At 34.2% G+C, this 14866-nt stretch overlaps 1 pseudogene; it reads right to left on the reverse strand.

Moving 5' to 3' along the window:
- Positions 1-10475: 10475 nt before the first annotated feature.
- Positions 10476-11604, reverse strand: LOC133336478 (gamma-aminobutyric acid type B receptor subunit 1-like; annotated as a pseudogene).
- Positions 11605-14866: the final 3262 nt, after the last annotated feature.

The raw sequence follows: 14866 nt of genomic DNA on the forward strand, positions 1-14866 counted from the left end.
TTCACAGGTAAGTATATTAGTTGTTGTCGATATAGCATCCGGTGACATTTCTTTCCCGAAGTATTGTCTTACACCATTTTGTTTGTGAAATGTCAATGCTGTTGTTTTACCAAAGCAACAGGATGTGATTTGAACTATTGGCTTTGTAGGCTAAATGTCAAACACCTTTGTGGACTGTCATTTCATGTCTCTATGACAAAAACTTTTCTAACAGCATTGGAAGTTTTCTAGCAATTAGTAGTTGGTGTAAAGCAACACAACAATGCATTAGTCTAATAACCGGAAACGGATGTTTGTTTGGTCATCATTTAGTGAAATATCACAAAACATCCGTTGTAGAAAGTCGAAATGTCATTCGAATAACTAAATACAAAATGTGGTCTAATTATTTCCGCTCATAAAACAACAAATTTACGGTTTGTTTTCGGTGACATAAAATATCAATTTAAATGTACATATATTTTGTTCGGGCCTACAATACGTATTTATTATTTGAAATTAGAAAAATTGGTAATGTTTATCGTTTTGAAGTGAGTATAGCCGACAAACGCATCTCAACGCGTAAAACTTTCGATATTGTAATGAAATTACGATACAATAACATAAAATCCCCAATATTGTTGTGGACTTTTATTCATTTGTATTGACCTGCAAGGCAGATATACCTACAAATACGATATATATATATATATATATATATATGTAAATACAATGTGATACTGGACTTATTTCGATGCAAACTTTGATTTATATGCCGTATTTACACACACATATAATGTCCAACCAAACCCATTGCGGGCATCGGATATCAAGATACAACGTCAGGATGTTGAAATCGTTCAGGGATAACATCCTGCGTGTTGAGGATGCGTTAGCTTCTTCTTCAACTTCTTTTATTCGCATGATGATAAATAAAGTTTGAACGTTATGCGACAAACATTATCTCCTCTCCGGCCAAAAACCACCATGGAAATGAAAAATAAAATAAGGAAAGTTAAATGCATGGAAAGAACGAACGCATACTGCAGGGCGAAGGTTCATTGGTTGCAACTGAGAAATAATCATACGTTGTGTGTACGTGGGCTTGCAAGTATATTCCGTAGTACGTGACTTTCCATCGACATATCAGCCCAGATTAAAATATTACTACACAAAATAGATGCATTCCGGTCTTTTTGACATTTTCACAGGTATGTAAATACATTTATTGATGGCATTGGTGTGCCAACGCCACGCATTAATATTTATTATCAGATAATATTGTTATTATAAGACAAAAAAATACTAAAGTAACATAAAATTAGAGAAATGTTCTGTTTTAACACTAAAAATTTCCCTTATCTGCATTGAAAGAAATGTTAAAATAAAATATTGTCCAAATCTCGCTCTTTTTACTTTTATAAGGCCTTCACAAGGGATAAACATTTTAAAAATTAATAAATCTCATATTATGCGAATTTTTATGAATCTTACCATAGGGTTTGGCACCTTCTGGTACATCGTCTTCAAAAGTAATACATTTTTAAAATTGTAAATTCCATATGATTCCATATTTTATACATTATGAAAGTTCGGGCCAAAGAATTTAAAGCATTTCCCCCAAAATATGGTATACTTTTCATAAATTACTTTATAGTTTCCTGTAATTGTTTGTTTTTCCACTGAATAATGAATTATCTTTAATACCTGAAGATTATTTTGTGTGATTTATCATTTCACTGCGGCTGCGAACTGATTTATCCCCAGCCATTAAAAGCTATTTTTTTCGCAATCCACCAAAGGGCGTTGATAAATCTGTGTAACTTCTGTTGTTTATTAATTAATTTTTATTAAAAAAACAGTAGGGAAAGTAGCCAAGTCGGACTGAGCCGTCTATATGGTACACTTCACCACTTTGGGCATATTATACATATGTATCCTAACAGACGTCGCCTTCTCGAAGGAACATTGGCATGAAATTGGACGAACTTAACTCTAAATTGAACACATTTCTCGAAACATAACACACGAGTTATTGTAGGGACAGATTTCTATCTCAAATGCACGAATATCTCCAACAACATGCAAAACAACAACAACATCAAGTGTAAATACAAATACAGAAAAAAACACAACATTCCTGTAAATACACTAGTCATGAGCGAACAAATATATAAAAGACATTGCTAGAAATACTTCAAAATTCAATACACTCAATTATAGCAACTTCAGTACATTGTACAAAATTGCGTTCCGGTCGTCCAAACTTTGGGTATTTAGTGCACAATTGAACCAACTTTCACGAAACTTAGGACACATCATTCTGGACCTAATTCAGTACCCTATGCCGAATTTCGTGGAAATCGAAAGATATATAGGGTCATAGGAGCCTCATTTACATTAAATCGGACGAAATTTGGCACACGTCATTCTATACTAAATTGTGTACCCCATGCAAAATTTCCCACATATAGAAAGATATATAGGGACTTTGGTGAACCATTTACATAAAATCGGACAAAACTATGTATGGGAGCAATGTCTAAATCCGAATCGATTTTCTCGAAACTTAACACACATCATTCTAGGCTCAATGGAGTACACCGTCCCTTAAATCGGACGACAATACATAAAGGAGCTATATCAAAATTCGAACCGATTTTCTCGAAACATAGCACACATCATTCTGGACCTAATTCAGAACTCTATGCCAAATTTCAATAAATCGGAAGAAAATATGTATTGGAGCCATATCTAAATCTGACCCGATTTTCTCGAAACTTGACACACATCATTCTAGGCATAATTCAGTATACCCTGCAAAATTTCGTGCAAACCGAATGATACATAGGGGCTTTCATGAACCATTTACATAAAATCGGACAAACCTATATATGGGAGCTCTATCTAAATCTGAACCGATTTTCACGATACTTAGCACACATTATTCTGGACCTAATTCAGAACTCTGTGCTAAATTTCATGAAAATCGAAAGATATATAGGGAATTTGGAGCCCTATTTACCTTAAATCGGACGAAACGGGAGCTATACTAAATCTGAACCGATTTTCTTCAATTTCAATAGGGATCGTCCTTGGGCTAAATAAGTGATCTGTGCCAAATTTTATCCAAATCGGAGCATAAATGTAACCTGTACTTTGTTTACAATTTATCATCTACAGACGGACGGACGGACATGCATAAATCGACTCAGAAAGTGATTTTATGCATATTCTCAATGTCCTATCTTCCTTTTGCCTGTTACAAACATATGCACAAAGACATAATACCATGTACCACAGTGTGGTGAGGGGTATAAAAAACACAACAACGACATAAAATGAAATTGCTTAATTATGTATTCAGTAACCAGTAACCACATAACTCATTTCATTAACTAATGATTACATACAAACACACAATCCATTTAATGCCAGGGATTGATGTAGTCCAGCATATGGATATTTTAATGTTCAATTTCAGCTGGCGCTGTTCTAGCTATTTGTAGGATGACCAAATACGTGCAACATTACACCTTATCCGCCAATTAAATATCATGAGACAAATTTAAGGAGGATGATAATGGATGAATGTAATATATTGTTTTATTCATAGGATGATATAGGTAAATGTCACTTGCTCCAAAGGGTATGTAATATTTGAAAGAAGTTTAATACGAATTTTAATTTTGTTGTTTCTAACTTCGCAGGAAATACATTATATGATATTTGTATTATATGAAATTATTAATGTATAGTTTTTGTTATATGTGAATATTGTATGCTATGAAATGTCCATATATACTAGTTTCGTTAATGTTGCAGCTTCATTAACTTACACTGCTCACTGAAGCATATTTAAAATTTGGGCATAGCCTTCTTGCCATTTCAGTGTTTTGCATTTCGTATAACTAAAAATATCCCATTCGTTCTATTAGGAGCAAAGTTCTATTATACTTACTTTGTTGGGTTTTTAGATTAAAGCAAATACTTGTTTTATATTTTTCTTCAAAAAAATTTGTTCTCACTTTATTTAATTGTTTTTTTTTTAATTTTTTACGATTCTTTTATTTTTATTTATTTGTTATATTTACTTTTTCAATAATTCGTTTTAATTGCAGTTTCATCAGTTGTTTTTTAAGGTAAGTTTACACAAATGGTTTATTTGTTTTGTATTTAATTTTTTCTTCTTATAACTTAATTTATTTTTTAAATAATTTTTGCAATAAACTTATAAATATATTTTTTAATGTTTTTGTTTCATTTGTCTATATATTAGTGTTATTATTATTATTATTTTTTGTAATTATATGACTATATTATACAACAATTAGCTATGCTAATATTTAGTTTATTTCATTAAACTAAAAAAAAACATTTAACCAATATCTAATTGAAATTTAATTTATTTACCAACACGTTAGGAGGGTTATAGGGCACATATATATATATATATATAGGGGTTTGTTTAGGGATTTTTGACAGTTGTTGTTTTTGTATATAACAATTATTAAATGATTTATTGTGTAATTCACATGAACTGAATTATGTGAAATGACGAAGAAAATTATTTTATAGCAATGTATTTATTGGAAGTTGTTTTTACGAGAGCAGATCAATTAATAATAATTAATTTTGAATATTGGGAGATATTCGAAAAAACAACAAGAGAAGACGTGTCATTTTCATAATGATGGCGGTCTCCCACATCGATCATCTGCCGTAGAGCTATCAGTGTAAAATTCTTTGCCGATTTAGGAATGTCCGTCTGTCTGCCCGTCTGTCAGCTTGTTGTAATCACTCTAAGCTCTAAATAAACTGAGCTAGATTGCCAATTTTTTGCAAAGACTGCAAAGATAAACTATATCATTTAGGCATATCACCATAAATGTGGAACACATAATTTTCAATATTTTATGGTTCCTGGGCGTTTTTTTTTTCAACCAAATACATCGAAATTTGGTTTTTAATTATTCAGCATTTTTGAAAAATGTCCTTCTGATCGTGTATAAAACTCCCCACTAAAAATTATTTTGGTTCCCAATTTCGGGAAACACCCATATAACATATCAGTCAGAATAAAATTTTATGTCGATATATAAGTGTTCGTCTGTCTGTCCGTCTGTTGAAATCACGATAGTAATCTTAAATTACCACACAAACACACACCTAATACAGATCGAAAAATAAGAATATGCTCGGTTTTGCACCAGTTGGGCATAGAAGGATTACGTGTTCACTAAAGTTTCATTTTTCTTGGACGTAGGCTTCAAAAAGCTGCGGAAATAGAGCGGGACATACTTCCGGACATACAACGAAATTACAAACGGACAAACAACGACAATTTGTTAAAGCGAAACCAGTAAGGAAAGTAGTAAAGTCGGCTGGGCAGACTATATGGTACCCTTCACCACTTTAGGTATATTCTACATATGTATCCTAAATATGTATACATATGTATAAAGATAACATACATAAAGACCACGTATATATGTCATCTTTATCAATAAGTGAACCGACTAACATCAATCCACACATACACATCCCACATTTAGAGTCGTTTGCGTACAATGGGACAAATTTATGTAAATCGATTTATAGCAAACATGATATTGTGACAAACGAAGCAGAACCATGATTCGGAGTTTGTCTCATTATTATTATTTTCCAAGAATTATCAATTTGAATTTAATTTCCATTTTCATTTTAATTTAACTTTTACTACAGATTCTACAGATAAATAACTTGACTTCTGATCTGGATAGGATTGTACCATATTTAACCATATTTCAAATTATAACGGATTAAAGAGGAAGTAATATTTCAATATATTTATCCATTCTTATTAGTCTTCAAGTTTTTTTAGTTTCACGGGATATACAAAATTAATGGCAAATTTACCTTTATATATTTTTGCTTTTGTTTTCCTTTTCATAACTATAGTTGTGAATTGTACAGATTATTAAAATGCCGGCTTTACCGACAACACCATTTACATATTTTACTTTCTATATTGAATTATTTCTATAAACATTAAAGGGTGTTGGACGATTACACAAATTTTATAATAATGTTTGTTTACCGATTCCCACATAAAAGCTAACATTTCTAAAAGTATAGGGGATGATAGATACCAAGCAACGGCTTTGATTGGCTTTAACATGGCGAAGTCCAGGCTTATCTTGGCCCCTCTTTCATCTCAATTGTGGACACTGACCTCCCGCGGTGCCACCTGGGGAGCTATTCTCATCACCCGATGAAATAGTGAGCAAATATGTGCCGCGAGTTCACCCATAAGAACTATAAAAAAATGTGTTGAGGCGTCGGGTTAGTTGCCCACTCTCGGAAAACCCAATCTACTATGAAAAAGCTAAAAAAAGAAAACCAAACCCCCCTAATGTTGACAAACTCTGCAAACATGTAAAGGACCACGATCTGCGAATCTGCACTTGGAATGTGCGCATGTTGTACAGAACAGGCGCAGTGTTCGCATTGGCTTTGCCTTACATGAAATGCGATGGAAAGGGACAGGCGTAAGTAAATCAGACGATTACGCCCTGTATTATAGCTGCCACGAAACGAGACATGAATTTGGCTGCGGATTTATGGTTAACAGGAGAATAAAAGACCTCGTCTCCAGATTCACTCCAGTAGATGAGCGATTTGCTATAATCCGTATAAAAGCGAAGTTCTGTTACATCAGTCTAATTTGCGCCCATGCTCCGACCGAAGATAAAGATGAACAGACTAAAGACATATTTTACGAGCGCCTAGAAACAGCATATGACCGTTGCCCTGGCCATGACATTAAAATTCTGCTAGGAGATTTTAATGCAAAAATCGGAAAGGAATATATCTTTGGCCCCACCATCGGAAAATTCAGCCTTCATGAAGAAACATCCGACAACGGCGTGAGGTTGATTGACTTCGCGGCAGCAAAAAACATGATAGTTAGCAGCACCAGATTCAAGCATCTCGATATACACAAGGCCACCTGGATATCTCCTGATCAAGTAACGATCATGTTGTGATAGACGGAAGGCATTCGTCCAGTGTTTTAGACGTCCGATCGATCCGAGGAGCAAATATCAATTCGGACCATTACCTTGTGGCAGCCAAGGTACGCACCCGTCTTAATGTTGCAGCAATGGTGCGATCTAATACAACACGGAAACTCGACGTCGAAAAGCTGCAAACACAACAGGTAGCCGAGGCCTACTCCGCTCAACTTACCCATCTGCTTGAAGAAAGCACTTCTTGTCCCGATAATAGTATAGAAGCACAATGGCAAAGAATTGCCCACTCCCTACAAACTGCAGCAAAAAGAACAATTGGGTACCAAAAACCACCACCAAGAAACCTATGGTACGATCAGGAGTGTCGTAATGCTACTGATGTGAAAAACGCAGCGTATAGGGCAACCCTGCAGACAGTAGCAACACGTAACGTGATGGAGAATTATCGGGAGAAAAGGAGAGAGGAGAAACGTGTTTTCAGAAAAAAGAAGAAAGAACAAGAAAAACGTGAGCGTGAGCAAATCGAGATGTACAGGAGTCAGAATGAAGTCCGGAAATTTTACCAACGAGTAAAACACCAAACCGAAGGCTTTGGTGCAGGTTGAAGGTTGTAGAGATGAAGAAGGAAACCTGGTGACAGATACAGACAGCGTGTTGAGGATCTGGAAGGAGCATTTCGAAAAGCTACTTGTATCAAATAGTGGCGATGAAGAAGATACCCCAGAACCAATAAGAGATGATGGTATAGAGTGTATACCACCTAACCAAGATGAGGTCATAAAAGTAATTAATCGGCTCAAGAACAACAAAGCAGCAGGAGCCGATGGGTTACCAGCCGAACTATCCAAGACTGGTGGCCAGATGCTGGTCAGGAGCATGCATCAGTTGATTAGCACAATTTGGCTAGATGAATGCATGCCCAATGATTGAACCTCAGACAAAAAGGAGACAAGACGATATGTGCCAAATATAGAGGAATAAGTCTCCTTCCCATCGCATATAAAGTGCTATCCAGTGTGCTGTGTGAACGATTGAAGCCAATGGTCAATGACATCATCGGACCATACCAATGTAGCTTCAGACCTGACAAATCCACCATTGACCAGATTTTCACTCTGCGCCAAATACTGGAAAAGACTCACGAAAAACACATCGACACATACCACCTATTTGTTGACTATAAAGCCGCATTCGACAGCCCTATCCGTTCAGAGGTGTTTAAAGCCATGTCTGCGTTCGGTATTCCTGCAATATTAATACAGCAGTGAAAGTAGGAAAGGACCTATCGGAGCCCTTCAATACCGAACGAGGATTCAGACAAGGTGACAGTTTGTCGTGTGATCTTTTTAACATCCTACTGGAAAAGGTCATACGAGACGCAAATGTGAACAGAAATGGCACTCTGTACACCAAACAACACATGTTACTCGCCTACGCCGATGACATCGACATAATGGATCGAACATTGAGAACGGTAACAACCACCTTTGAACAAATTGAAAAGGAGTCTGCCAAAGTGGGTCGTTCAGTAAACGGCGAGAAGACCAAGCTGATGGTATCAACGCGCAAGACGTCCAGTAGACTCGGACTAACTGTGGAACTTGAGAACTACAGCTTCGAGGTAGTTAAAGACTTTATATACCTTGGTACCGCCATAAATAAAACGAATGACATCAGTACGGTGGCTAGGCCATGTTGTACGGATGAATGAAAATGCCCCAGCTCAAAAGCCATATAAAAATGAGCCTGATGGGTCCCGTAGAAGGGGAAGGCCACGAATTAGATGGAAAGACCAAGTAGAAAACAACATCTTGGAACGTGGTCTTCCAAATTGGTGGACTTGCGCACAAGACCGACGCGCCTGAAAATCGTTTTTAAGCTCGGCTTATGGAACAACCGTTCTGTAACAAGCCAACTAAGTAAGTAAGTAAAAAGAAAATAAAGAAAAATAAATTATTTATTAACAAAAATATAATTAAAGCAGGGATAAACTTTCAGTTTGATATTTAAGTTTTATGGTGTAGGTGTTTGAATCTCTGAGGAAAAGCAACATGAATTTGTATTCACAACATCAATAATAACAACAACAAAACATCTAAAAGCCAATTTTCAATGAATTTTTAGCAAACAAAAATAAAAACTAAAAATATCAAACATTAAACAGAAAATCAAACTAATTAAAAAGTTAACAAACTAAATATTTGGTGCCATTTAATAAAGGACGATTTTGTATTACCCTTCAATTTGCTTCTTCTCTTTTTCACTCTGTCACACACACACCAACCGCTTTTGACTGAGACTCAAACTGGGAAAAAACAAGATATTGATATGGAACCCCAGATTTGCTTTAAAAATGTGTTGAATTGTATTGTGGGTTAATGTGCGCAATTTGCATTCTCTCTTTCTCCCTCAGAGTGTGTGTATTTTTAATTAAAGAGCATGGTATATTAGCAATTATCGGAGAATTCAAATGCCGACGATTGACTGGCGGCCAGTGAACGCGTTGTTGTCGTGGTTGTTAATTGCGAATATCCACCAAAACCACTACCCAGACATATGGCACTATCGGAATCCGAAGTTGCAGATGCACCCTCCGATTGTATCAATGGTTACAATGCCGAATCTCGTTTACCTCTTGTAGTTGTTGTTTGTAGGACTGTCATGGCAATGGTTAGCGATATGGACGATGACATCGAATTAAAAGATGATTGTCGTTGCAAAGGTTCCAGCAGAAGGGGTGTGTTAACATCTGTATTGGTTATATCGATAGTGGAGGCGGCGATGGTGGTGGGAGGTTTGACTCCAGCCATATGTATAGCAGCTAGCATGAGCATAATATTGTGGGAAATTTTTGTTAATGATATTCATGCAGTTGATGGCACAACATCACCATCAACGTTTTCGTCGATGACGAAGATAACGATGATGGTGATGCCGAGCAATGGAATGTTAATGTTGATACTTTGTCTATGCTGCTGTCGACTCAATGAGAACATAAAGATAATGACACAACTGATGGCTGAACATTTTGTGGTTCAACTGACATCATGTTGTTCAGATTTAAAAATTTTTCTTGTTTTACGAAAAATTGGACCGAATAGTGAAACGGAATTATAGTCTAAGATAAGAACCACAGACATACATTTCTATAGGGAATTGGTAAGTGTCATAATCACAGAAGAAACTTGATCTACCGAGAAATTCTGTAATAGCCACAGTGTGAAAATTTTCTATTGAAAATTCTACATTGAAATTTTCACAGTGTGAAAATTGTCGACTGAAAATTCCCCACTGTGTATGTCACGGTCTGAAAAATTCTCCGTTGTCGTAGTAAGCGATTATTTTCTTCTTTCTAAATTGGGAGAAAGGAAGAGAAAAAGGGAATGGAAAGAATATGGTCAATATTATGTTTAGGGGAATATTTGGAATGATTATTAAAAAAATAATAATTAAATATATCAAAAAATTAATTCAGTTGTTTTATGTTACCTGTGATAGCAGTCGTTGTAATTCTTCATTCTCCGCTACCAATTTCTGGTAACGTTCTTCGTCCTCCTTCGAGATGCCCGAATCGGGATTATATTTCGATTCGGCTCTATTTTTTGGATGATGTATGACTTCAATAACCTACAAAAGAAATGACCATAGAACATTTTTGAAATAAATAATTGATAGTAAATAATTTTATAATGGGAACAGGGGGCGTATGACTACTGACGTAAAGTATACCCTCATAGGACATTTAAACGAAACTGTGTGGTAAAATAGAAAACAAACGCGAATATTTACTCAATTTTTTTAGAAATAAAATAAATTTATTTTGAGATCTATGGGCGTATGGTCATTTTCGTAACGTATACGCTCTTAGAATATTTAAGCAAAACTGAGTGGCAAAATTAAAAAGAAACCCCTGATATTTATACAAAATTCATTTTTTGTCTTATTAAGAAAATGATACATACATGTAACATAAAAAATTGGCTTTATAATCACATTAACACAAATTCACACATGTTTTGCCTTAATAACCAACACATCTTTCCATATTCATATATTAAAAAATATCACATTTTTAGATCCATTTACCTTTGGCACAAATATCAATAATATGCTCAAAAAACAGCAAAATATCACAGCTAATGCCACAAAGGCAAATGATGCATCCTGTTGTGATGCAATAACCATCCCCACCGGTTCCGTGATTAAACACAATACCACATATATGCTCATGCCGACATAGCGCGAGTCATTAATCTGTTTCACTTTTATTGAACGTATTTCGTAGGCCGGAAAAGGCCAAATACCAAAATTAAACCTTTGTAGCCATAGACGAGGCCAACAGAGAGAGAGAGACGTAACAAAAGAAAGAAATACGTAATTAATTAATTTCAAAATTTCATTGTTTTTGTTTGCATTTTCTTACCCAACCACATGGAATTCTTTTCACTTTCACAGTGCTCCAATTCTGGACGTATTTTAATATTATCACTTGTCGATGTTAGATCGTCAAGGGGAAATGTCTCAAAAATCCTTTGTAGTGGATCTAATATTTGCCATGCTATCAGTAATACTAAATCGACGGATAATAGTGTAGAGTTTCCAATTTCTTCTGGAAGGAATTCGAAATAGCCATAATATGATCTTATACACAAATTAAGATATAGGAAAATATAAAATTTGTAATTAAAAATGTTTTAGAACTTATATTTAGTATACAGTTAGCAGATATATATTATTTGGATTTCATGTGTCAAGACCTGATTATGAACGACACATGTCAAAAGAAAAATCAAAAAATTCAAATTTTTGGTAAAGTTATGAGCCATTAAATATAGAGAAGATGGTAAATTTGTGTACAGTACTAATTTGTTTATACAGTCCAAATTATTTAAATCGCTTCGTATTCAAATTGTATGAATTCTGCCATCAGAATTATTTTGATTCTTGTAAAAATGAATATAGAATAATGTAATAATTGTCAGTATGCGAGTAACTATGGAAAAGTGTATCAAAAGCCAGCCGAACTTAAACCATTTTTTACTTGTTTTAACATCCTGCTACGTGTAATTAACACGTTCCGTTGACAAACACTGGCAATATTTGTCAATCCTGTTACGTTTTGCCACGTTCACAAATATTTGTATTATTTCCCATTACAACATAATTTTTGTATAAATCCATACATAATTTAGTGTTTTCTGTATATGAGCAACCCATCAGCAACAATTCATTTCCCCTATTTCCAATGCTCTTATATGTGAATGCTATGACATTTGACCTTAATACGATTTTAATGTTTCCCCAACATTATCAGTTAATTTATAAAATGTCACTCAGAAAATTGTAGATCATTCATTTCGACACCACCACTACAAGTGCTCGATGTTATCGCAATGATATTATGTTTTCGTATTTTCCCAACACACACCAACACAACCACATTTCTACGACCCAAACATCCTGAATCGTAGTATATTTAATATATTGGCTTTTAACTGAAGAGAGCACAGTTGTCGCAATCACAAAATTTTTGGCCAAAATTATTTTTTTGAAGTTTCATATTTTTATAATTTTTTTGCGCGGAATAATAAAAAACACTTCAAACCATCAGAAAATAATTGGTTTTTCTAAATACCATTAATAGCCGCTCGTTGGTGTAATGCTAAAGTTGAAAATTTTTTGTATAAAAAATAGAACAAACTGTGTGCTGTAAAATATATACTTTTTGGTGTGCTGTGTGGTCGAATGGGTATACGAAATTCAGACCAAAGTTATTATGAATCTGGAAGCTGATAATAAGTGCTTTCATAATATATAAAGAAAGAACGAAGAAAGTTGTAATATCTGGGTAGGGAGATAAAAGTTTGTGTGTATATTGAAAATTATTTTTTACAAATATTTTTGAAATCTTCTTAAACTTTAGAAAAAATGTAAAAATATCGTCTCCTCCAAAAAATTTTTGGAAGCTGGCAGGGGTATGTACTATCATATTCAGATGAAATATTTTGCCTTATTTTGCCTTTTTTAGAAAAAAATGTATTTTTCTACTTTAAGTTGAGTGAAATTTTTTATAAATTGATGTTTTTATTGTATATAGTATTGAACTGAAAAGATAAAGAAAAAGTTTCATCCGATTTTTCTTAAAATTGATATTTAAGGTTTTAATAGTATAAAAAACATTTCTGCTACATTTTTTGAAAATTGGCCCACACTGTGACATAGCCGTACCGTCCGATTTAAGATATTTTAAAGATGCTGCTGAATGCAGAAACAAAATATATAAAAATGACAGATTATTACACGCTATTTAATAGAGCAATGGGATCCACTAATATCCACTTGATATCTGCAGTAATCGAATTGTAAGTTTGTGAACTAAACTGTGAATTACGGCCCGCGAATGATACTGGTTGTGATGAAACCACAGATGAAGAATTTGAAAAAGAATATGGCGATGAAAATATAGTTCTGGAAATCGAAATATCTACATATATTCAATAATTAATTAATTTAAAACTTAATAGAGTTCTTTTATTTTCTTTACTTAATAGTATAAAACAACCTTCTTAAGCCTGTTTTAAGTCATACTTTTATAAAAAAGAGTAAATTTTGAATTATGTTTACCGCATTTTATTTTGTTTTACAACTCATGTTTGTACTAAAACATCACATTTTGTACCCTAACATTTGTGCCTTTGCATATCTAAAAACCTAATAAATAGTACTATATTGTACCTTATGATTGCAGAAACGCGTTTTAACGGATTTGCAATAAATATTAATATTATTATAATAAATATTAATCTATTTATAAACGAAAAGTATACATTATGTTGTATTAAATAATTTTGGCCAAAAAAAATTGAATTGAGACAACTGTGGAGAGGCGAGGTGCTCGAATTCCAGAGTTTATGAAAGTGTGGTGAAAGCTATGTGCGGTATAATGTGTTGGTCACATAATTGATTGTTGGTTATGGCTATGAATATAATTAATTGAAATTTGGTCTTTTGTGGACAACTGGGCGGCGAGAGGGTGGTTGTGTGGTGTGTAAATATTAATGTATTGTTTACAAAAAGAGAATGCTATGAGGACAAACATTTTGGTTTTGAAGTCGAATTTTTGGGAAACAACTTCTGCAACTTCAGATCTAAATTTGTATAAAAACATAAATGTATCAGCTCACTTGCTACTTGGTTGCTATTCTTTCATAATTAATAAATATAATGTATACCTTTTGACATTATTACTTACTTACAAAATTCTAATAAGAACTTTAACTTCTACTTACCTTTGGATCTCTTTCCGCTTTCGTAGTAAATCGATGTACTCTCCAGACTTTAAAAAACATAGCACCATAAGCTAATGTAAAACCGGTGGTGTCTATGCAAGAAAACGCTAAGTGGGCAGCACTTGCATAGTCGTCATCCACTCCTCATCAATAGCGGCGATAAACTTGAGTATGCCGTCTTAGTTTAATATTTTTCTAATTCCTGCTCTCTCTCCCATTCTTCTCTCCCATTCTTGCCCAGTATTTTGTAAGATCAAAACCGGTATTTGGCAAATGGTTGAGCACGGTCGCAAAACCATCTGCATTGTTAAAACTGAGCGACACCATAACTAAAGTGAAAGAAGAGCAGAAGTAAAAGTTTTTTGTATAGAGTAACTTCTGGTAATGTGGACCATGCGTCAAATGTGGACCACCCCCCATATCTAAGAAAATGCTTGAAATATGTCAATGCCGCCTTGATAAATGTTTTCCTAATTAGCGAAAACAAACATCAAACTTGGTTTTTAATAAATAATTGCAATGTTGAAAATTTAGTAGGTGAAAATGTAGCTCTGATTGTAAAAGTGTGATTTGAAAATTTTT

Source organism: Musca vetustissima, unplaced genomic scaffold, assembly GCF_032173495.1.
Source record: "Musca vetustissima isolate MV318-11 ecotype Yass unplaced genomic scaffold, APGP_CSIRO_Mvet_v1 utg663679, whole genome shotgun sequence".
Lineage (NCBI taxonomy): Eukaryota > Metazoa > Arthropoda > Insecta > Diptera > Muscidae > Musca > Musca vetustissima.